The sequence below is a fragment of the Diprion similis genome, chromosome 7, assembly GCF_021155765.1.
Source record: "Diprion similis isolate iyDipSimi1 chromosome 7, iyDipSimi1.1, whole genome shotgun sequence".
Classification (NCBI taxonomy): domain Eukaryota; kingdom Metazoa; phylum Arthropoda; class Insecta; order Hymenoptera; family Diprionidae; genus Diprion; species Diprion similis.
Genome location: NC_060111.1, coordinates 10,990,861 through 11,013,773, shown reverse-complemented (window position 1 = coordinate 11,013,773; position 22,913 = coordinate 10,990,861).

Sequence of the window (22,913 nt, the reverse complement as noted above, 5' to 3'; positions counted from 1 at the left end):
TGGTTAAGGTCAAGACTATCCAGCTGATCGACCAACTGGAAATTTTCCAATTTCCACCTGAGTTTCAAACGGCCACGCATCACCGAAAACTCTTCGAGCATCCTGTGACAAAAGGAGTCGTGAAGAGTTTGAAAACGAGAAACAAATTCCGCAACGTAATAATAACCCTGGCCGAAGACGAGCTGAAAGAAATCTACCTGGACGAGGAGGGTAATGTTGTCTTTAATGAGTATTACTTAGAGGTCGTTCAGGCTTACGCTCACCCTTCCCTCTCCCAAGAAATCCCAACGCTTGGAAAATCGACTCACTCTATAGCCAAAGATATGGTATTAGAGAAATTCAATGGAAAAAACGTTAACGCGGAACCTTGGTTACAAAACTTCGTTTCCGAATGCAGGCGTTTTAATGTACAAGAGAATAAATATTCTGAATTTTTGAGGCTAGAATAAAACTCACAGAGAGCAAATATATAGCAAGGAAACCATACAAATGCTCAATTCAAGACAGGGCCGAAATAGAAGGCCAAATAAAAGAATTGTTAAAATATGGCTTAATTGAAGAATCAAGTAGCCCATATGCCGCGCCTATCACCCTAGCATATAAAAAGGAGGAGGGAAAAAAGTCTCGTCTATGTATTGACTACAGAGAATTAAATAAAATGGTTATTCCGGAAAGTCAACCATTCCCACGAATTGACGAACTGACTTTACGCGCCCGAAACTGTAAATTTTTTACAAAACTTGATGTTAATTCGGCGTTTTGGTCGATACCTTTACGTGAAAAAGACAGGTATAAGACGGCGTTTGTGACGCATCATGGGCACTGGCAGTGGAACTGTCTGCCGTTTGGCTTAAAGTCCTCTCCGGCAATTTTCCAAAGAACCTTATCTAGCATAATAAGAAAAAATAATTTAGACGCATTCGCGGTAAATTATATCGATGATGTTTTGATCTATTCGACTAGCTATGATGAACATTTGAAACACATTAGGTTGACATTAGAGACTTTACGGGCTTACAATATTAAACTGAATAGATTGAAGTGTACATTTGCGTGTAAAAAAATAACATACTTGGGTCACGAGATAGATAACAATAACATAAAACCTTTAAATAATAATGTAACGGCAATAAAGAATTTTCCGATTCCTCAAACGAGGAAAAATATTAGACAATTTCTGGGGAAACTAAATTTCTACCTCCAATACATCCCGAAATCAGCCACAACATTAGAACCATTTCATAACCTGTTGCGGAAGAACGTAGATTTCATCTGGTCAAAAAAGTGCCAAGACAATTTTGAAAAGGTAAAAAACTACTTATGCTCAGATCCGGTGCTTGCAATTTTTGACCCGTGCGCCCCGATTTACATTTTCACGGACGCAAGTATAGAAGGAGTTGGGGCAGTATTGAAACAACCCCAGCAAGATAAATCACTGAAACCAGTGTTCTATTTTTCACGTAAATTAAATAACTTTCAGAAAATGAAAAAAGCAATTTATATTGAATGTCTCGCCATTAAAGAAGCCATTTTGTACTGGCAATACTACTTAATCGGGCAAAAATTCACCATTCTTAGTGATCACAAACCGCTGGAAGGTTTTAACATAAAGAATAGCAAGGATCCGGACCTGAGACATATTCTTAATTACATATCTCAATTTGATTTCAAAATAAAATACAATCCCGGAAAAGAAAATTTAGAAGCTGACTGCTTGTCCCGAAATCCGGTTCTAGACGAGAAAGACAATGTTTGGGAGAATTCGGTGATAAAAATAGTAAATTTGTTAAAAATAGAGGACATAACTAATGATCAAAAACGATTAACACCAGACGGCAATTGCGAGATTGAAGAAAATATTATCTACAAAATATTGAATAATAAGAAGAAAATTTGGTTGTCTGAAGAATTTGGTAGGGATTTAATTAAAAACATACACAATAAACAGGGTCACATCGGCACTAAACAGCTAACCTTAACGATTTGCACTAAAGTCTACTTTAAAAATATGCACAAGCATATAAAGCTGCTGTGCCGTTCATGTGAAACATGCATAAAAAATAAATCAAGGATCGCTAATCACAAAGCTCCACTATCACAATTTGGACCAGCGAAAAAACCGTTTCAGATAATCTCCTTAGACACAATAGGTGGTTTTGTGGGTAATAAAAGTACAAAGAAATACTTACACTTAATCATAGATCACTTCACTAGATTTGCATTTATCTCAACGTCAAAAACTCAGACAGCGAGCGACTTTATAAAATTAATACAACCAATACAAAATAACAATCAAATAGATACACTATTCACAGACCAATACTCGGGTATTAACTCGAACGAGTTCAAACAATACTTGAAATCGAACAAAATAAAATTAGTTTTCACTGCTGGAGACTGCGCGTTTTCAAACGGCCTAAATGAAAGAACAAATCAAACATTGGTCAATAGAATAAGGTGCAAAACTTACAATAACAAAAATCGTCCTTGGTCCACAATAGCACAAGAATGCTTAAATGAGTATAATAATACAATCCATAGTTCAACTGGGTTCACACCAACATATCTATTGACCGGAAAAGACACATCATTTTTACCAGACTCATTAAATTCAAATAATAAAGAAAACCTAGAAAACAATCGAGAAATAGCGTACAAAAATTCAGAAAAAGTACACAAACAAAACAAATATTATTACGATAAAAATAAAACCCATATAACATATAACGAAGGAGACTTAGTGTACATTCAAAACAGTAACAAATTGAACAGAAGAAAATTGGATCCAATTAGAATTGGACCATACAAAATAAAAAATAAAATATCGGATTTAATCTTTGTCATCGACAGCGGTTTTAAAAAAAAAGAGTCAAACCTATTTCACGCAAGCAAACTAGTTCCTTACACCCGACCCTAAAAATCCGATCCCGCAGCCAAAATGGGGGGATGTAAGTTTGACGCCCTTTTCAAACCTAGCCGCCTAGCCCGCTTGTCATATGACTAACGGGCAGGCGACTGAGGCGCTCGTTACTGACGGCACACCATCCTCGGACAGTCGTTGATAAGCTGTGCTACGACACAGTCACGCCGCAACTATTCTTAATATCAATCATCTTTGCTGTACCGACAATTTGTGTCGTTTCAGGTACGTCAAATGATAGATGACGGATACTTGCATTTAAGAGATATTTCTATAACATATTGTTAATTACACAGATATTACTGCAACCACACGTGTCGGTATATTGAACCTGCTTCCAAATCCCAAGTCTCTGAATCGAGACACTTACATACATACGTAATATACGATTGAGGTCATATATCAAATATATAAGACCTCAATTATTCTTATTTACGAACAGTTCACATTCCTATCAAGAAACTCGGTGAGTCTCGCCCCAAGTATAACACCAAGATTCACGTCAGAGAAAGTAATAAGCTCGGGCAGACTCCTTTCCCACTTTTTGGGGCCGCTGCGCTCCCAAAAACGTAGGCGACTAGTCTGCCCAACAGGATGGGGACCTGCCCGTTTGATACCGTAACGCCGCCGCACCGATCTTGCGTTAGAGCTGCGTGACCACGATGGTAATGCAGTTGCCCGCCCAACCTCCCTGTCGTGCGCGTCCCCAACGCTTTGGGACTACAGCCACACCGACGAAGGTGAGCAGATTGCCCGCAAGGAAACGCCAGCGGCACCGGACTGTAGTCGCATCACACTCGGTGTTTTTGGGTTCGTGGTGGTAGTCGTCGGGCGCCCAGTCGACCGGACATTTTTTCCGTGTACTTAAACCATAAATTAGTACCGAAAACAAGCCCGGAACTCACACAAATACACCAGCATCTCCTGGTTGTATACATGAGATGCTGATAAAAATTGTCTTACGACCGTGTTCACTTTTCGTTAACCCATTTTTTTATATCTTGTCTTGTGCAGCAGCATCTCAGTATTATCTTGAGTTTTTGATTCAAAGTTGTTCGTAATTAACGAGATATGGACAATTATCTAAAATATTTTTGTGATTATGCAAATGAACTTCTTATTACTTGAAAACCTGCGAAATGTCTCCGAACTTACCCTAGCGCAATAACATCTCCAGCCCACGTACCCGAGATGTTGATATGTCGTTCTTGAATCAGATAAAATTCTTCAAAGAAAGTATCGACATCGTTTAGAGGACCGAAGTCTGGTTATGTGGTATAGAATTATAGAACTATGACTGAACTAGCGAATATTTGTTTTATTTCCTGTTTTTGCCTGGGATGCCAACTTCCGGTCGTTAGCATCTCATTTTCTCAAATGTAGTTTTTGGGGCCCAATTCAGCAGAACTATTATTATAAAGTATCAGGAACCGTAGAACTATGACCAAAGTATCGAATTTTTGTTTTACTTTTTTGTTTTTACCGTATTGGGATGCTAACTTCCGGCCGTTAGCATCTCATTTCTATGAATGTCTTTTTCAGGGCTCAATTCAGCAGAACTATTGTTCTGAAGTATCAGGAACTGTAGAACTATATCGGATGCCATAAGAACTGCTTTTACATTATGAGATGCTAAGTTCACACACGTCGATAATCGTCCAATATTGACAAACGGGCTGCAGCCAAGTTCGTTGGCCGGTAATCAGCCGTTCTATTATCCGAAGTTGGTCAGAGGACGGTCGGCTAGCGTGGACCAATTGCATTGACCGACAATGGACAGTTCTTGCGGAAAAGACTTGTCCAATACCGGTGGCCATGACTGAGCCAATATTTTACAACGTCACATGCCGATACCGGCCCAGCATTGACGGACAGGCTGAAACTAAGCACGTTCGCCGACGATCAGCCGTTTAGACATCAGCGGTCGACTGAAAAATGGTAGACGAGTCTTGATCAACACTGGCCCAAAAATAAGATGCCAGGCTTGGACTAACTATTTCAAGCAACAATGGACCGTTCTTGCATGCAACACTGGCCCATCACCAGTGCGTACGCCTAAGCCAATATCATACGGCGTCACATGCCGGTAACGGCCTAGTCTTAAGAACAAGCACGGGCCAAACTAGTAGCTGTGGTAGCCGATATTGGCCCTACCTCCCGCCGTTTTCACATTTCTGCACGGGAGGGAGCCCACATTCTTTCTGCGTCATCGCACAAATGTAGCAAATTGTGAAAATTCATAATTTGTGTGTCTCGTCCATGAATATGCGGCAAAAGTAAAAATAACTTGACCAAGAGGCTTCTGACGAAACCTATCTTACAGCAGACTGCTTCTGGATGGCATAATATTCGTGCAGCGGTATGCAGAGGAAGGAAATGTTTATACATTCAGGACGGTAATAAACCTTTCAAAACGATTGAGCCAGCATATAATAAGAAGAAACGAAATTCCGTCGACTTCCATCGTTTGAGTTCTTTCAGGCTTCGTGGCTTACGTTGAAATTCAGCTGGAATGTGTGGCCAAAGGGCTTCGAGTCTTTCAGAAATTACTTGAAGGCTCCTCACATCAAGTCTCGTTCTGTTATCTCCAAGAGCCCACTTGATAAGAAGGTTTTTCATTACCCCAGATCCTAGATGCATCCATTCCAATAGAAACAGACTAACTAGCCCTAGATTGTTTACGGTCTTTCCTTTAATATTGCACCTCTCACATGCAAAAAATCCTCCACGACCCTTTGTGCACTTTAAAAAAGAACGTGCTGGCGTATCGCATACGAATACTTTGATAACCACCTCAAAATGTTTCCCACTAATAGTTGTTCCATTTTCAATCAAGAGAGTAAGTTCACTTACGAAATCGTTCAGAAAATCATTGACATTAGCGGGTTTCGAATCTCCACAATAAAGTGCCACAACAAACGGCTTGCAGCAATACTTTTTATTGTAAACCATACACATAATGGGCCAGAATTCCTTGGACGAACTTTTGAACACTGGTAATCCATCGACGTTGAACAGCAATTCTATGCTATCTTCTTGGAATGTCCTCGGTAATATTCGACTTCTCAGGCCTTTTGTTACGCTGAAGTAAACAAAGTCACCACAAGAACTCCGATGCGTAGGAATTGATCGCACTGTCTCTTCAGCACAACTTTTGGTCCCTAGTAGATTCACCGCAAATTGAGGAAGTTCAGTGTGTCCTTCGCGTCTTAAAAGGGTTAAGAGTTCAGTGGTCGCACGGTTTGTAAGAACATTTATGTGTTTCAGTGCCCAGTGGCGAAGTTTTGACGTCAGATTCGGTTCAACCTGTAGTTCGAATTGAGCTGCTTCGTTGAGTAACTCATCTTGACCTGAATTTTCTACAAGGTCGTGATAACGAGGTGGATCGTCAATTTCTGTGTCACTGACATTTTCAATTGCCGGGCAATCTGGAATTGCAATCTGATTTGCGCTAGCACTAAACATTGATTCTCGCTCATCACTAGATCTTTCTAACATGGCAGATTCCTCAGTACAGTTGGAGAAATTGAGCGCTTCATCAGCCGAGTTAGTTTGATTTTCACCATTCACTGTAACTGATTCTGCAAGCTTGTTTAAATAACGATGCTTCCGCACACTATAACAGGAACGCGATTTCCGATTCATCTTATGTTACCTATCCCTTTGAGTTATGCTGCTCGAGCTACGATACGCGTAAGACTGACGGTGCATACGGACGAACATGATATTTATACTCCCCAGTCAACTTCAAAATGGCATTTACCTACTTTAAAGCATTTCCAACGTTGCATTGGCCGTCGTTTCCGAGCCGACTTCGGACCTACATGACGCTCCAATGCCTGGCGGTTGCATCGGCCGTCGTTGCCGAGCAAACTTTGGACCGACATGGCACTCCGATGCCCGGTGGTTGCATCGACCGCCAGGTCGAAGCTATCGTTAAACCAACGTCGGGCGCGAATAGTCAACCATTGTATAGGTTGCCAATATTGTATCAGAGCCGAACCGATTGTGACACCGATGTGAAGCCATCACATCGGGTATTCAATATCGGGCCCAACCTTATTCGGTGGGGAAGAACGGCAGCCGTTCAATGATTTCTGCACGAGATGGCCCGTCAGAGGGAAGTTGTTTGCCTCACGCTGATCACAACGTACGACTCGTTCTGCAAATACCGCGCTTCATGAAGAAAAGCCACTTCGCTCCCTAGATATCGTGTAATATACTATTGCACAATTCGAAACACGACTTGAAATTCACACATGTTTCGGTAACGAATTTCTGGGAAATATTCCACGTACAAATAATCCAAACTTACCTTCTTACCTGCGCCCGCCATTGCGAACGTTTTTTGGACAAAAGCACTTTTTTCCGTGAATACTTGTAATTACCCATATGTGGACTGTGTACCGAACTGTATCACTGAACTTCCGTATTTTGTACACGGCCACACCCACTAACAAGGCCAAAATTACGCGTGAAAAATGATGCACACTCTGTAAACAATACTATAATTTTGTTTGTGAAGTCCGGTGATTAGCCCGTGATTGATACAGCGGTCCATGATGAAGTGTAGTTTGGCGCGACAGCCCGCAAACAGCGCCCACCCTTATGTGGTGATTCTTAGAAGCAATCATCACTAATAATGCGATTGTATCGATTATGCATCCTCAGTTATACTATGACTCGGTCGATCACGAATATTGCAATTTCACTTATCCAAGAAACATCTCGTTGTGAGGATCCAATGGAATAGAGATCAGTGCATCGAGACAAAAAGGGACGAAACGAAATTTCGCCGAATAAGTATTGTTCGGGAAATCATTTTTTAAACTTGATCAAAACTCAATTTTGAAAAATAGACTTGGTAGAGAATGTCATTCCGCATCTTTTTCTGAAATAAAATATGCTGATAATTTTTATCGTTTATAAAATATTTAAAAAAGAAACAATCATCGTGCAAACCATAATTCAATGTTTTTTTCACTTCAACTCATCATTACTTTTTTAAATATTCATATTTCTTCTTGAAACTAGCATACGATAAACTTGAATGTATTCCGCGTCTTTCAAGCCGAATCACAATTATCCAACACAAACGAAGTGGGGAGTTTTTTTCTAAAAATTTTGTCAAAATCTCTTCTGCCTTTGTTTTCAATTGAAAAAGTTGTGTGACGAAAGTTTAAGTTTTCATTTTTCAAACATACCAACATTTTCGCTATATTTAGAAGTTTTGCGGAAATTTTTAACATCTTATATCTTATTGTTTACGAGCATTGTTAATTTTTCTATTTTCTAATTGTCTGTGGTGCGCGATACTCATATTCTCAAACGGATGAACCGTACCGGAAAAACGATGCGTACTATGTAGTTGCGAAAGATAAGAATATTTTAGAGCTAAGTATCATTCACAATATTTTAACAAGTAACATTATATTAAGATTTGAGGAACTAAATATCCTAAGCCGTTTCAGTAGTGGCAGTAAAAACAGTAAACACAAGCACAGCAATAGTTGGCTTCGGAGGTAGTGATTCGCGCTGAACAACCAACTTGCATTTACAAAAAATATTAACAGTATATTAACAATATTAACTATAATTTTAATGTGACTTATTAAAATATTGCGAATGATACTTATTGTTAGCTCTAAAATATTCTTATCTTTCGCAAACGAACATCACGCATCGATGATTTAGACACTCATACAATTCATTTAACCATTATCAAAACGATAACATCATTAGCACGAATATTGTAAATGATACTGCTGTTCCAACATACCTACATGTGTTACGAACGGCCCCTGTTTCCCAATATTTGCTAGTATTTCTCAGGCATGCAATCAACGCATTCCTGCACATGGTCGCTTTTCCGAAAGTAGAACAAGAAAGTGGATGACGCAAAGGAACCGCGATACAACCAAGTCTGCTGATGTTGCACCTTGCCTCATCAACAGACAATTTTGAAATCAGGGCAACCCGAGGTTTCTTTATCGAAACCGCGGAGATTGCCGTCAGTCCTTCTGCCACTTTTGGTGAGTGCCGTGGGCAAAGTGCCCGACTACCCGAGACCCTTTCGACGTAGCACCTAGTCACTGGAACACCGGTGCCGACGTGAGGGCAAAGTAAGACCAGGGACGTGGAAGAAGTTGAAGGTCTCTAAACAGGACAGCTGATACATCTTACCTGGTCCCCTGGCAAGGCACCGATCGTCGCACCCGGACAGCCAGCGGTAGGTCAAACCGAAGCTGACCCGGAAGGGTTAGGGGAATCACTCGGACTCACTCCTTTGCCTCATTAATTCTCTTGTTCTAACAGTACACCCCTTACCTACTAATTTATCATAGGAGTTCAATTGTTAATGTTTAGAGTAGCATACTAATAAGTGTTGTTTAATAAATAATATTAAAGTTAGGCTCAACCGATTCCTTGGTTCGTAATAAAACTGTTTGTCGTTCACCCCTCAAGTTACCTCATTAGTCAAACTTGACCATTCACTGAATCACAGGTGTCCTTAGGACTTCATTCAAGCTAAGCCCACGAGGATAGTCTCTAACCGCTCGGAGATTATCCTCATTTTTCGATAAGTTAACATCAACCGATGGCTGCAGCCTCGGTTGCGCATAACACATGTTTCTACGGTACGGTTCAGCCATTTGAGACTGTAAGTATCGTGCACCCCAGACAATTAGAAAATAGAAAAATTAACAATTGTTATGGGCTGGGTTGGTTGATGACCAAACCACTCCCAAAAATATAACGCTTGGCTCGGACTAGTTCTCCCGGATAGTGAATTATTTGAATTTTGATGTCGTTTTCCCTCTTGGTTGAACCGACTTTGATAATAAAATGGTCACTTACCTTTTGCTGGTGACCGTTGATTCGGGCTATGTGGGCGGCTCTGCGTGTTCGGCCGGTGGTGAAATTGGTTAAAGTTACTGATCGCTTGATTTATATTAGGCGTTAAAGGTAATTAATTGTTCAACTCGCGATGTAAGTTTAACACACGATATTTGTTTATTCAATTAAGGTTTAAAGAAAATTCTTATAATGATTTTAATTATAAAAGATGAAAGGTTTTAAATATAAAGTCACGGAATTCCCTTTTAGCGCTTTAGTTTGTTAAGTTAAATAAAATAAAAGACCTTTTGAATTTCTAACAGATTCTCTGGTCTGATTGATCTGCCTAAAACTGAGAGAACAAATTCTGTTAAAGACTGTCTGACAATTATGTAATGACTGCTTAACGAAACGGTAAGAACTGCTGAACTATGTCACGACTGACTGACGACTATGTCACAACTGTCTGACGACTATCCCACAACTGACTGACGACTATCCCACAACTCACTGTTCAGAAAAACTGAGAATTGAGAATTGAGAAAAACTACTTCCTGATTGGTTCCCAGCATCTTTGAGAGAGCTGTCCAATAAGGAAGTATTGATAAGATTTTGAATTTCTCATTCGCTATTAACTACCCCCGCCCTTTGGGTACGGTGTAGCATGCAAAACTATCTTAACTAATCCCGCCTCTTCCATGAGTGCGGGTGGGAATTGCCGTGCTTGTTTTGGTACATGATAAAAAATATTCTACTGTATGTTCGGAATGACCCTGTCCAAACAGACACTTCAAAGATGGATATATGGATTTTAATCCGTTGCACGTGCGTGCCAGATTCTGCATACCTGGAAATATCGAGAAGCGATTTCCGGTCATCTGGTTACTCTTAGAGAGTTTGTATATTCTAGTCTGTTTAGATAAGGATTATCCCGTAACATTATTTAATGAGTAAGATTATTATAAGCTGAGGGTGGTTATTTCCCAGAGCCGTAAAAAGTGATAAAGAAAGCCGTATGCATACAATGCATACGGAGACTCAAAAAACATGAGATATAAATGAATTTAATCGAAACTGAAATAAAACTAATGAGTAGGGGCAGAGGGCATCGAGGATGTGACACCTCCCCCCTCCGTTTCAAATGTTAAACGTGTGTTTAACATTTGACGCTCGCGTAAATGGTCTTCTAGCACTCTGGTGGGTATGAGTTTTATTGCCTGTGATTGAGGTACGACCGGTGGGTTTTCCATGTTTTGTTCTTCTGTAAAAGCTTCTTCATTGTTTCCATTGTCCGATTGGGGGTTTCCCAAATGCGTCAGCAGAGTTGTCAATGAACTGAGTAGTGCCCCCAGCAGATGTATGCTCCAGCCATAAATTGTGCGTAAAGTATACCCATGGATTCCAACATTGATCACTGTTTTAATTAACTGAATAGTGAAGTAGACACCCAGGACTCCAGAACTAGCAGTTCCAAACAACATGAATCCATTCCAGAGTTTTCGTGATGTAGATTCGACGATTTTATTTAAAGAGTTCTCATCCAACAAGCCTGATAAAGATATTTTAGACTCGGAAATAGAATGTCCGGTTGCTCCCCTTGCAACTGCGTTCAAGACAGCTGGTTTTTCGATCGGGAACATTACTCGATCGCGGTAACTTTCCAAATCCTCTTCGGTATAGATACCACTGACAGAAAGAGGTGGCGGTTTGGTATATTTCCAAGATAACTGGGTCATTGGTGTGAGCTTCTCCGGTGCGTCGACGATAACCTTTGGTAGAGGTGAGAATTTGATTGCTACTCCTTGAGCAATTACATCTTCCCATTGTCCGTATCCATCGTCGTAACTGGCACCAACACAAATTCCGGTGTCGGTTATTTTCCCGGCAAAAATCGCATCTCTGATGTTGGTTCTGTTCTGAACGAGTCCTGATACAATCACATTATTTCCCAATCTGACTATTCCAAAGTTATAAAGCCCCATACAGGCTTCTTTGCTAACTTCGTGTATATAAACTCATCGTCCTTTCCTGACCGCAAAATTGTGTGAGTGCATAACACAGTGATAGACTATTCTATCAATCTCAATTTTGCACTGGACGACATCTACATGATGAAATTCAGCTAGTTGCAGCAATTGAACATGGATTTCATCGAAAATAGGTTCCTTTCCTGGTATGTTGCATTTTCCGATGCTGGCAGTGTCGATAATTGATGTGTTCCTCGAAGTTCCTCCACAGTCATATCCCACCAGTGCCCAAGTTACGATGGGCATCAATAAAGCGATCGTAAGAATGACTTTACTCATTGTCCCTTTTCTTTAACAGAGTGTTCTACTCATTTAATAATAAAGAAAATATTTGCATAATTTAATATTCTTAAACTATTAAATACAATTGCATTATATCTTTCTGTTCATTCATTCTAAAAGCAATATACTTATATTCAAATGACTGAAACTATTGATTATTGTTTCTATGAATTTATCCAAGACTGGAAATATTGTATTATAAAAGATTATTTTCCTAATTTTAAAGTATTCTATTAGATTCAACTAACATTATTTTGTTTATACTTATATTTTATACATCAGTCAATCATTATTCCTAAATGAAGCTTATTTAACGTAATTATACAGAATGATTCGCCTATTACTGAAAATCTACAATTATACTTTCCTTATTCTAGTTAACTATGATGATTAGTTATCCTTTTAAAATTTTTAATTTGTTCATATGAACTGTCTTGATTTTATTTCCAACTTGAATTTTGACATTCTGATTTTCTAATAACTCTCGAATTTCATACGGTCCTGAATATTGATCGCCAAATTTCCCTTTTTTGGGTTCCTTTAGAAGAAAAACTAGATTTCCTTTCACCAAGTTTAACGAATTTAATTTTTTATCATAATAATATTTAGATTTTTCTTTAGAGTGTATCAGGTTTTCTTTAGCCAGATTTTGGATATTTCTAATTTTGGTGAAAAGTTCAACTAAGTATTCTTCGTAAGTTCGATCATTTAATTCCTCAATTATTTCATGTTCAGAAGGTAGTCTCGCTAATTTTCCAAAAACTAATTCGTAGGGTGTATATTTTGTTCCCTCATGAACACTTGTGTTGTAAGAAAACATTGCAAAGTCTAGCCATTTATCCCAATTATTATTTTTCGTAACATATTGCTTTAGATATTCAGCTAGAACATGATGTGATCTTTCTATAGATCCATTTGATTGGGGATGGAAAGCTGTTGTTTTGCATTGTTTGATTTTAAATTTCTTTGCTACTATTTTCATTAATGAACTTGTGAGATTAGCACCTTGATCAGTAAAAATATGCTTAGGAGCTCCAAATTTACAAATAAAATTATTGATCAGGGCTTCTGCCACATCAATTGAGGTTGTTGAATTTAATGGTACTGCTACGGAATATTTTGTTAATTGATCTTGAATTGTTAAAATATATTCATTGTTTGAAGGAGTGATAGGTAAAGGACCTACAATGTCCATAGATATTTTGTCAAAGCTTGAACCTGGCGTGTCAGTTAACACCATAGGTTGCTTAGTTTTAACTCTTGTTAATTTTTTAAGTTGACATTCCATACATTCCGTAACGTACTGCTGGACTTGCAGTTTCATATTTGGCCAAAAATAGTTTTGTCTGATTCTATTGTACGTCTTTGTAACTCCCTTGTGTCCTCCTATTGGTAATGCATGATATTCTCGAATTATCTCAGTACGTTCTTTGTTAATTTAAAAAAACTCTTGTTAATTTTTTAAGTTGACATTCCATACATTCCGTAACGTACTGCTGGACTTGCAGTTTCATATTTGGCCAAAAATAGTTTTGTCTGATTCTATTGTACGTCTTTGTAACTCCCTTGTGTCCTCCTATTGGTAATGCATGATATTCTCGAATTATCTCAGTACGTTCTTTGAGTGATGGGACTCTAATTAAATTTTTGCAAATTGTTATTCTACATTCATTGTCATTAAAAGTAGATTCCAATAAAATTCTAATTTCTTTCCAATTTATTTCATCTATTTTTCCAGTTTCTGCTATTGATAAAGTATTCAAATTTAATTCTCGAACAACATCTAATAGAGATTTTAACGATTCTATTAAAACATCACGATCCAAGGGTGTATTTACTGATTCCTTGATTGGTAGGACAATACATTTCTTGCTTCCCATTGGAGTTACTCGTGCTTTTCCTAACATAGCTTCTGTGATTTTTGGTAATTTATTTATATTTTGCAAATCTTTAGATCCCTCATCTAACGGAATTCCTCGAATAGTTGTAAAAATGACACAATTATCACTTCGCATGGAAAGTCTATCCCTAGTCTCAATAAATTTTAGATTATTCTGTGATTCTTCCTCATCTGATTCAAGATTTACCATTTCTATTTCACTATCTGCGGATAATTCTGTATCCTTATCAGATTCATCATCAGAATATTCAACAGGGCTGTTCATGATTTCCTTCTTTTCATTTTCAATGGATCTGTGAACTTCTGTGTTTTGTATGTTATTATTTGTGTTAATAGTTTCTAGAATTTCATCATTCATTGTATTATTAGATTGTTCTTGGTTTTCATTGTAAAAAAGATCAGAATCATTTAAAATATCTTCTGCATTGATATGTGTTTTAAATTTTGATTTACGCATTTTAAAATTGTCCGTGTATCTGTCTGGTGCTTTTATGGTCTGTCTGTCTCGAAGTTTACGACCCATATTTCCTGTATTCTGAACGTTTGGGTTTTCCGAATTTCTATCCTTTTCTACACTTGGGCCAGCTATTACACTACCTTCTCGCGATGGACTACCCTCGTGGTATGGTTTACTGCCTGAAGGTCCTTGACCTTGTGGCCTATATATTTTGGGTGTTTCAGTTTTCTTGTTGACATATATAAGTACTTGAAATGGTTCTGTAAAAAGGATATCGATCTTTTCTTTTACTTTTTCCCATGGCAATTTATCTAAACCACATCCTATCTTAGGCATAGCGATTTTATAACAGTTCAAATTTTCACATAAACTTCTTAGTGATATCAAACTTCGTTCTAATGATTTTAATGTTGGTTTTTCGTTACTTCTTTTTTTCGTTATTAAATAGAATATGTGTCTATTAACATCTTTTAGAAAAGCTACTTCACCAACAGACTTCTTTTGAGATTTCAAGCAACTGACATTTCCGAAACGTTTTTCAAATTCAAGAGCTATACCTGCGCTCATACTGAAATCTTCTGCTACGCAATGAACTAATGAATAGTTTTGGTCTACTGTGAATAAGTCACCTGAAATAATTTTAATATTTCCTGTTGGCTTTCCTATCACATCCTGGATTTGTTGTTTAATTGCCAATATTTGTGTTTCATTCAACACTGGGTTTCTTGACAATGCGTCAGCATTGGCGTTTATCTTTCCAGGTTTGTATTCCCAGCTATATTCGTATTCTGCAAGTTTTAATCTCCATCGTACGAGTCTTGACATTGGATCTTTGACTGAGTGCAACCAAATTAAAGGTCTATGATCTGTGACCAATTTAAATTTCTTTCCATATAAATATGGTCTAAAATAATTAACTGCATAAACTATAGCCAATAGTTCTTTCTCAATTGTTGAATAATTTCTCTCTGCCTGGTTTAACAATCTAGATGTATACGCTATTGGTAAGTCTTTTCCTACTGTACCTTGACTTAATACTCCTCCTATCGCGAATCCTGATGCATCTGTTGTTACGATAAATGGTTTGGTAAAATCCGGATATTGAAGTATTGGATTTTCACACAATTTATCTCGTAATTGATTGAAGGCTTTTTCTTGTGCATCTTTCCAGAGAAATTTAACATCTTTTTTCAAAAGTTCCGTCAAAGGTTTTGCTATCTTGGAGAAATTTGGTACAAAGCGTCGATAGTAACCGATTAGACCTAAAAATTGTTTTATATTTTTCGCATTCTTGGGTTTCGGGAATTCTTTAACTGCTACGATTTTCTTTGGATCGGGTTTTACACCATCCTCACTGATTATGTGGCCTAAATAGACTACTTCTTTCTTTAAAAATTCGCATTTATCTGGTTGAAGTTTTAAATTTGCATTTCTTAGTTTTGTCATTAATAAATTGAATTTATCTTCGTGTTCTTTGAGTGAACTTGAGTATATTACTATATCATCGAGGTAAACAAATAGTTCTATACCCTGTAAACCCCGTAAAACGTGATCCATCAACCTTTGAAACGTTGCTGGTGCGTTCTTTAAACCAAATGGCATTCTTTGAAACTGATAATGGCCATATGGTGTTGAAAATGCTGTTTTAGCTGCATCCTTGTCTCTCATTTTAATTTGATGAAAACCTGAGGCTAAATCGAATATTGAGAAGTATTTTGCACTACCTAATTGATCTAAAATTTCCGTTATATTTGGTAACGGGTAGGCGTCTCCTACTGTCTTTTCATTTAAATTTTGATAATCTATCACCATTCTCCAGCGTTTATTACCCTTGGAATCGTCCTTCTTTGGTACGATCCACAGTGGAGAATTATATGGAGATAATGACGGTTTAATAATGTCATTATTTAATAAATCCTTTACCTGCCTATTTATTTCTTCTTTATGAAATGGCGGGAATCTATATTGTTTAATATTTATTGGTTGTTCGTCGATTGTATTTATTTCATGTTCTATAACATTTGTGGCTCCTAATAGCTCACCGGGAATATGAAACCTGTCTTGGTTTTCATATATTAGACGACGTATACTTTCTTCTTTTTCGTCATTTAAATGTTCGAGTCTTAACAGCTCTAAGATTTCGTTATAACGTGTTTTTGCGTCAATTTTATAAATCTTTCGAATTTTTTGAAAGCTTTGTATGCAATGATCATTTTGGATGCTCTGATTATTTTGATTGCAATGATCATTTTGGATGCTCTTATTATTTTGATTTTTTTGATTATTTATTTTGAAATTAATTCTGGATTTGAAAACAAACTTTGTTGACCTATTCTATCGTCATTTCCCTGCCCTAAGGAAAGGTTTGGCTCAGAAATTCCATTTCTCACTAGAGGATTTGCTAAATCACTCACGCAATTTTCCTGCAAGTCAAGCCCTAAGGTTGAATCGTGCAGCGGTATCGCGCCCTCGCTAGGTAGCAAACTTATGGTCGGTACAAGCAACTCCATCTCCTCGTCCGTAGAATTAATTATTCGAATATGCGCTTTTCCGTTATCATTTTTAACTAACGCTTCTCCTAAGAATACTCCTTCTTTTACGGTAAATCTTGGTACATAACCTTCGTTTACGTCTTTATTTTTTATTTTGATATAAAATGGAGCATTTGAACGTGCGGGAATTGTAACTACCTCACGCGTATTGAAAAAAAATACCAAGTCGTTTATTTCGACTAATTCTTGAGCATAATTAATTGTTGCTTTTTGAGATTGGAAAAAGTTCGTTCCCAGAATGCCGGCTTGAGGAATTGGAAAATTGTCACTGACGACATGAAAGTAAACGGGCATTCCAGATATTTCAATTTTTACACATCCTAAGGTGTGAACGTAACTATTTGTTATTCCTCTCAATTGCAACACATTATTCATATCAATATTATTTAATGATGAAAGACTTCCTATTTTTAAAAGATTCGGCTCCGATCCCGTATCTATCATTACGTCTATTTCATCTATCAAGTCCCTGGATTTTATTTTTATTGTAGGTACTTGATCATTGATTTTCAATTTTATTGTTGCGACGCGGACTCTTGTACCTCCTGAGCAATCATGGCTGTTTGGGTTTGGTTGACCACCCGGGGTCCGCTTTGTGTTACCGAGGGTCCCTGGCCGTTTCCCGAATTCTGATTACTCGAATTTTCTTGAATATTTCTACGATATTGCAATTTACGACACACATCTATTGTGTGGCCTGTCCTTTTACAATATCTACAAGATGCTAGATTTTCATTTGTGGAATTACCTACTTGCTCGTTGCTTCGACCACTTTGAGGTTGATTTTGCGTAAAATTTCCACGTCTACTGTTATTTCCGTTATTGCTATTGCTTCTATTACTTCCGTTATCACTTCGCGGTTGGTTTTCTCGTCTGAAGCGACAGTTTTCCGTTGCATGATTGGTTCGCTGACATATTCGGCATTTTATAATTGATTGCGGATTAGCCTGTTGCGATTGCTGTTTGAAATTTTGAGCTACTTTTCCCCTTGCTTTCTCCATCTCAAGGCGTCCACCTAACTCTATGGCTGTATCAAATGCTTCGGTAAGGGAGGTATATCCTTTTAAATGTAAGCCTATGCTGAATTCTGATGGCAGTCCTTCTATAAAGCCTTTCAGTGTTTCTGACTCTATGGCTTTTTCCGTTTCCTCATTCACGTAACTGTTTGTGCGTCGTTCACATTCTAAAATTGCGGTCTTAATGTCTTTGATTCGACCGATGTATTCTATAATGTGCTCATCAGATCTTTTGAATGCTCTAGCTAATTCTCCGCGGTAAAAATTCACTGATCGAGAAGGTGCGAAAACTGTCGATAATTTATCTAAGAACAATTCGAGGGTGTCGAAAGTTTGTTCTTCTACCACGATATACGCTTTATCTTTTAGCTTTGCCTTGATATTCCTAACTAGCTGTTTTTCTAATCTAGGTGCAATCACAGCTTTTGCTCGCTTGCAAGCTCGGAGAAATTGAGAAAACGGTAAATTATCCCCGTCGTAAGATGGTATTCCTGCGACAATTGAACCCATCGGAATTGACTGTTCTGCCGTAACGATTTCTACTTCATTTTGCGGACGTTCAGTTCTACCTACATTAATTGATTTTAATATTTCTTTCAAGTCTGCTAATTCATCTTTTATACCTGCTTCAGAATTTGGGATGCTTTCCTCGGGTTTTATTGATTTTACTTCTAATTTCGCAATTTTGCACTCTTCTTCTTTTTGCAAATCTTCGAGTAATTTTTTCATTTCCTCTTTTTTCCTTTGGTATTCCTTCTTACGTTCAGCTAGTAATAACATACGCGGGTCTAATGATTTTCTCTTAAGTTTCCTATTTTTAAGCTCTTCAATTTGTTTTTGCATTTCAGCTTGTTCTTTTAAAAATTCTTTCTCGCAGTTCACTTTCCCGTTTCTTGATTTCGTCTTCTTGTTTTTGTGTTAAATCCGCTGACCGTGATTCTACTAATTCTTCAGCTTTTCGTACCCTATTTTGTAACGCGTTAATTTGATCAGCGTATGCAGCTTCTGTTTCTTTAAATTGTTGTGATGTACTGGTCATTTTTTCGCGTTCTAAATCTAATAACCGTTTTTCTTTATTCACTTGTTCGGTATATGCTAATAATTCTGCTTCTGTAAGAGGAGTAACCTTTCCGGTGTCCTTTGCACTTCGCGTTAAAGGCATGATTTTAAGATAAATAGGCTATGCTGTCACCAATAAGTTTTCACACTCATGAAAAAAAAATAAAAATTGAAGTCGTAATCAGTGGATTACTAATAAAAAAAAATTCCGGTTTTTGGCTAAATTCGATCCACACCGCTGTTACCACTGTTATGGGCTGGGTTGGTTGATGACCAAACCACTCCCAAAAATATAACGCTTGGCTCGGACTAGTTCTCCCGGATGGTGAATTATTTGAATTTTGATATCGTTTTCCCTCTTGGTTGAACCGACTTTGATAATAAAATGGTCACTTACCTTTTGCTGGTGACCGTTGATTCGGGCTATGTGGGCGGCTCTGCGTGTTCGGCCGGTGGTGAAATTGGTTAAAGTTACTGATCGCTTAATTTATATTAGGCGTTAAAGGTAATTAATTGTTCAACTCGCGATGTAAGTTTAACACACGATATTTGTTTATTCAATTAAGGTTTAAAGAAAATTCTTATAATGATTTTAATTATAAAAGATGAAAGGTTTTAAATATAAAGTCACGGAATTCCCTTTTAGCGCTTTAGTTTGTTAAGTTAAATAAAATAAAAGACCTTTTGAATTTCTAACAGATTCTCTGGTCTGATTGATCTGCCTAAAACTGAGAGAACAAATTCTGTTAAAGACTGTCTGACAATTATGTAATGACTGCTTAACGAAACGGTAAGAACTGCTGAACTATGTCACGACTGACTGACGACTATGTCACAACTGTCTGACGACTATCCCACAACTGACTGACGACTATCCCACAACTCACTGTTCAGAAAAACTGAGAATTGAGAATTGAGAAAAACTACTTCCTGATTGGTTCCCAGCATCTTTGAGAGAGCTGTCCAATAAGGAAGTATTGATAAGATTTTGAATTTCTCATTCGCTATTAACTACCCCCGCCCTTTGGGTACGGTGTAGCATGCAAAACTATCTTAACTAATCCCGCCTCTTCCATGAGTGCGGGTGGGAATTGCCGTGCTTGTTTTGGTACATGATAAAAAATATTCTACTGTATGTTCGGGATGACCCTGTCCAAACAGACACTTCAAAGATGGATATATGGATTTTAATCCGTTGCACGTGCGTGCCAGATTCTGCATACCTGGAAATATCGAGAAGCGATTTCCGGTCATCTGGTTACTCTTAGAGAGTTTGTATATTCTAGTCTGTTTAGATAAGGATTATCCCGTAACATTATTTAATGAGTAAGATTATTATAAGCTGGGGGTGGTTATTTCCCAGAGCCGTAAAAAGTGATAAAGAAAGCCGTATGCATACAATGCATACGGAGACTCAAAAAACATGAGATATAAATGAATTTAATCGAAACTGAAATAAAACTAATGAGTAGGGGCAGAGGGCATCGAGGATGTGACACAATGCTAAGAGATAAGAAGTTAAAAATTTCCACAAGACTTCTAAGTATTGTAAAAATGTTGGTATGTTTGAAACATGAAAACTTCAACTTTCGTCACACAACTTTTTCAATTGAAAACATAGGCAGAATAGATTTTGACTAAATTTTTAGAAAAAATTCCCACTTCGTTTGTGTTCGATTATTGTGATTGGGCTTGAAAGACGCGAAATACATTAAAGTTTATCGTGTGCTAGTTTCAAGAAAAAATATGAATATTTAAAAAAGTTATGACGAGTTGAAGCGAAAAAAACATTGAATTATGGTTTGCACGATGATTGTTTCTTTTTTAAATATTGTGACGTGGCGGGTCTACTAGCCCGTCACCGACCCGCACCTCCACTCCCAGGCGGCCGCGTGAATCGCTCCGAGAGAGCAGGGGAGAGTCCTGCCGTGCCGCATCAATGAACAGCCAGAGTTAGCTTTAAGATTTTCGTATTATTGCTAATGCCTGTTGTAATTCCCCCGCAAAATTCTCTGAGGTGACCGCCACTGCCACCGCCACTGCCGACGCCGTCCAACAACCACCCTGCGCTGCCGTCGCGGGAAATTGGAGGGACCACTGGACGACCGGCGCGGAGTTTGAAGCCCCGGACCCAGTAGTCGCGCTGTTGCTTACCTGAACATCGATGCCGCCTGAGACATCTTGCTGCTGCCGCCCAGGGGTCGAGTTGCCTCCACCTGAGTCTCTGCTAAGCACGGCCTTGCCATCCGGCACCCCAAAACAACCGGACTCAGCCTCCCCCTGGGTACTCCGATGCCGAAAAGACGCTTCCGTCTTCGCATAGACCACCCTCGCAACCCGCAGCACAGCGCGGCGAACAGACCGGCTTCCTAGGCTCCCACCGGTCTCTCGCCAAAATTCACCCGTCGACCCCCCCCCCGTAGCGCCACCGCGGGATTGCGATCGTCCAGAGCGGGCGGCCACCTCACTCCCCCTTGTACTGCGCAACGGATACGACCGATCGCCGTTTATCGTCGAGCTTCAAAGTCTCATAGTTTTCGTTAGTCACCGCTAAGTGAAAAGAAAAGTATTGGTACCGCGTGTTTTGTGTGCACAAAGAGTAGCTGCCGTTCCGAAAGACAGGAACCGTTTGCCGTTTAGCAAGGTAGGCTGACGTTACCCCGAATCTCGCTGGCTAAAACTGATTATCGGCCTCAGGCCATTTTTCCCTTTGCAACAGGTTGCCAGCCGGCTTCGCTCGGCCATTTTGAGTGTAAGCCCGCGAGCCTCGTGATAGCTAAGCTTTACTATTTGATTGTATTTCTGATCTTAATTGCCACCTTGTTTTGCTACTATTATTATACGATACTCATCGTTGTTCATTCGGTGATTTTCTGCCGTTTTATTGTAACGTATAATTTGTAAAAGATCGAGTATCGTGCCGCGTCCCGGCCACGTACTAAGTACGTGAGTGCGAGAGAGAGAGAGAGAAGTCAAGCAGCGACAGGTGACCGTGCCGTTATATTGCAGACAAGCGAAGAAGGATTATCTCATATTTGTGAAAACGTTAGACTGCTAGCGAATTTGTTTTTGAATTGCTTCGTATTGTTATAAGTTTTGGAATTGTCAACGCTTTTGCTTAGCAACGAATTTGTAATCGCATGAGATATTGAATTGTTATCGATTTTGCTCCACTTAGTATTCGCTCAATTTGGTCGCTTGCCGCTCCCTGCTTCTACCCATGCAGGAATTTACAATCTGCCTAGTCTTGGCTCGTCATCGAGAATTAGCAGACGATGATTGGCATTTGATGACTCGCCAATCAAAGTCCGGTAACAAAAGTGTGACGTACGGTTGATGCTTGACCTTTCATGCATGCCGGTAATGTCTTACCGACATTACACGCATACATTACCAGCATGCGCGTAATATCGGTAACAAATGTCGCCAAAATGAGATTTCGGTGTACTTCGTAATCAAAAACCAGATCAGCTGCCATTTCGTTATTTCACCATCAAATCTCATGGGACTGGGCTCAAAATGTGTGTTTCATCACCGCCGAGTGGCATCATACCGGATAGTTCGATCCATTCAGTGTAACTGTGAAAATTTGGCCAATTTCTGTGGGTGGTAACTAATCTGTGAATTTTTTTTCAAAATTTTGAAAAAGTAAAACGACGCTCCACTTTATACCAAAATAAGGCATTAACTGCCCAAGTTTCACTCTGATCGCTTGAGCGGTATAGAAGTTTTGTATCCCCGCGTTTTCGAGGTGTACAACGGGTCTTTATATGCACCTTAACCTGTGCAATTGAATTTAGGGGTTAGTCACATTTTACTTCGTACGTAATCTATTAATTTGATGTGCTTGTGCCATATTTTAG